Source organism: Miscanthus floridulus, chromosome 14 (genome assembly GCF_019320115.1).
Source record: "Miscanthus floridulus cultivar M001 chromosome 14, ASM1932011v1, whole genome shotgun sequence".
Lineage (NCBI taxonomy): Eukaryota > Viridiplantae > Streptophyta > Magnoliopsida > Poales > Poaceae > Miscanthus > Miscanthus floridulus.
Window position 1 is genome coordinate 62,959,410 of NC_089593.1, and position 2,828 is coordinate 62,962,237.

At 52.0% G+C, this 2,828-nt stretch overlaps 1 pseudogene; it reads left to right on the plus strand.

Moving 5' to 3' along the window:
* The first annotated feature begins 289 nt into the window (after positions 1 to 289).
* Positions 290 to 1,241, plus strand: LOC136505829 (CASP-like protein 4C1; annotated as a pseudogene).
* The last annotated feature ends 1,587 nt before the right edge of the window (positions 1,242 to 2,828 follow it).

A 2,828-nucleotide genomic window follows, 5' to 3' on the forward strand; every position in this document is an offset into this window, starting at 1 on the left:
GTCCACACCAACCACTCGCCGCACACCTGGCCAGGCAGCTGGCCGCCAATTTTGCCTTTTTTTCATTTTTTTTCTTGCCGCCGTCACCGGATCACCGCCATGTGGGACCCTGGACGCGCCACGTCGGCACCCTGCCGCCCGTGAGGTCGTGACCCCCGTCACCCCAGCGAGCCTTCTACAAATACCAGCATCAGAGAACGCCAGAAGATCGACCGGGGGTCACCGTCGCTGACCGAGCTGAGGCTGAGCCAAGCCGACTAGCCGAGGCCAGCGGCAGACCACGTCCACGATGCCGCTGCAGAACGGCGGCGGGTGGGCGCTGGAAGCGCAGGCGCAGCAGGCGACGAAGCAGCCGGCGGCGGCGCGGCGCGGCGCTTCTGCTTCTGCTCCTGCTCCGGGTGGGCGCGCTGTGCACCTCCGCGGCCGCGGCCGCGCTCGCCGCCGCCGCCACGCTCCGGCGCGCGCCATTCCGGTTCCTGCTGGCAGCCGACGCCATCGTGGCGGTGTACTCGGCGTCCGAGGCCGCCGCCGCCGCGTGGGAGGTGGCCAGGGGCGCCACGCTGCTACCGGAGGCCATGCAGCTCTGGTTCGACTTCGCCCACGACCAGGTAACATAAGGACATACTGTACTCGATCGGCTACGGCCATGCATGGCGCCCGCTGGGAGTGGGAGCTGATCAGGAAGCTTGTGCACGGCGCACGCACGCACGCATGCATGCAGGGATTCGGCTACATGGCGCTGGCCGCGGCGGCGACGGCGGCGCGGGACGCGGCGGGGTGCGGCGGCGGAGGGCGGGACGAAGGGTGGACGACGAGCGGCAGCGGGGCCGCCGCGACGGCGGCGGCGTGCGTGCGGGCCGACGTCGCGGTGGGGCTCGGCTTCGCGGGGTTCGCCTTCCTGGCACTCGCCGCGCTCGTCACCGGCTTCCGGGTCGCCTGCTTCCTCGCCACCGGCTCCCGGTTCCCGCCGCCGGCCTCCTACTGATCGATCGCCGCCGGCGCTTCGGCCTTCGGGTCTTTTGCAATTGTGTGTGAAACGACGGCTGAGTGGTGGTGGTGGAGAGTGAACTTTGGCACTGGCAGCATTTGAGACATGGGAATGCAAGCCACGCTAAGAGTGTAGCAGTAGTAAATTCGACGGCGTGCCTGCCAAATTAATGTAAGAAAAATCTTACGATTGTGTGGTCTAAGAGCGAGTGCGAAAATGTTTGCTGCGTAAAGGTTGTGGCGGCAGGAGAAATTTCACGAATGGATCGATCGGACGCGGTGCTCAATGTTGTACGCGCCAAACTCTTTTACCCCGTTCGCTTGTTGGTTTCGGCCAGTTCAAATCAATCAATCAACAGTGTCTTCCTCTCACAACGAACCAGCACCAGCCAACCCAGAAACCAACCAGCGAACGGCCGTTTGGCTCTTTGGCCACACCCTCACTCTTTCGATCGCTCCCACTGCACCTCGATTGCGTCTTCCGCGTCTCGCGCAACCGTCCAACTGAAGAGACTCGCCCACCAGGATGGAAAGAGGAGGAATGATGGCAATGGAGTAGAGGAGAAAATTAGGACAATACTAAGAAAGAGGAGGTTGTAAAAGCACGACAGCAACTTTTGAGTATTGATTGAGAGAGCCAAGAGTGATTTCGATCCAACTAAAAAAAATCTACGTAAAGAACACCCCTCTCTTTGCTTATTTTGGGCTCCTGGAAAGTGCACGAGCACGTACAGCATCACGTGGCCAACAATTGGAAGCCCGTGACCTGGAGCTCGAGGAATGCTGAGCGCGAGCCTACAAGACTGAAGTTGGGATATTTTTTTCGTCAAAGTACAAACTTGTGCGATATTCTGCGCGTTCATCAACAGCAAAAACCCTGGCCCGTCGATTGTCAAATACTCCTACATATCAACAGAGGCGGTTGCGCCCCACTCCGTCTCCCGTCCGCCCCTGCTTTTGCTTGGCTGGGCCTGCGCCGGGTCGAATGCAGTCTCACTATATCTTTGTGGGAAAGAGTTCATTTGACCTTTACGCCATCCGAGTTTCCTATTTGAGGTACAAAACAAGATATCTTACACCCTAATAAACTACTAAATCCGTTCTAAATTATAGTTCGTTTGACTTTTTTGACCTCAAGTTTGACCACTCATTTTTTTTTTCAAAAATGTGTGCAAAATATCACTTCTTTTTTTTTTGTTATGGTTTGCTTTAGTAACAAAAGTTCTTCAAGAATGACTTAAATTTGACTATGTTTACACAAATTTTTTGAATAAGACTGTTGGTCAAACTTGATGTAAAAAAAGTCAAACGAATTATAATTTGGAACGGAGGAAGTACTATTTTAATACCAAACAAATCACATCCTGATTCAAAAAAAAAAAAAAAATCACATCCCACGCTCATTTCGACAGTGGTTTTAGTGGACATGCCACGTCAGCACCTGTGGGAATAGATTGGACTATATTAGTTCAGGGTCAAATGGACTTTATGAAACATATAGAAATATTTTTTTAATAAATTGTCCATGTATTTTTCGCAGAAGACTATATGCTATTCAAAATTGTAAAATCTTGTTTGATCTTAGAAAAATTGTGAAATATTATTTTAGTTTGAAGAGGTATGAAATCTATTTTTTTTTCTTCTAAAATCGCACTATCTTTTGGCATCTAGTTTGGAGTTATTTGGTTTTTCTATGGTCTCTTTTTTATTTACTAGTAGATGCCCTCTTTTGTCTATTATAATTATAATTAGTTAGCGTTGATATCCCACGCTAATAGAAGGCCAAGACGTGTTTGAATAAAATGAAGAAGGCCAAAAGACTTGACGAAAACACAATTGTC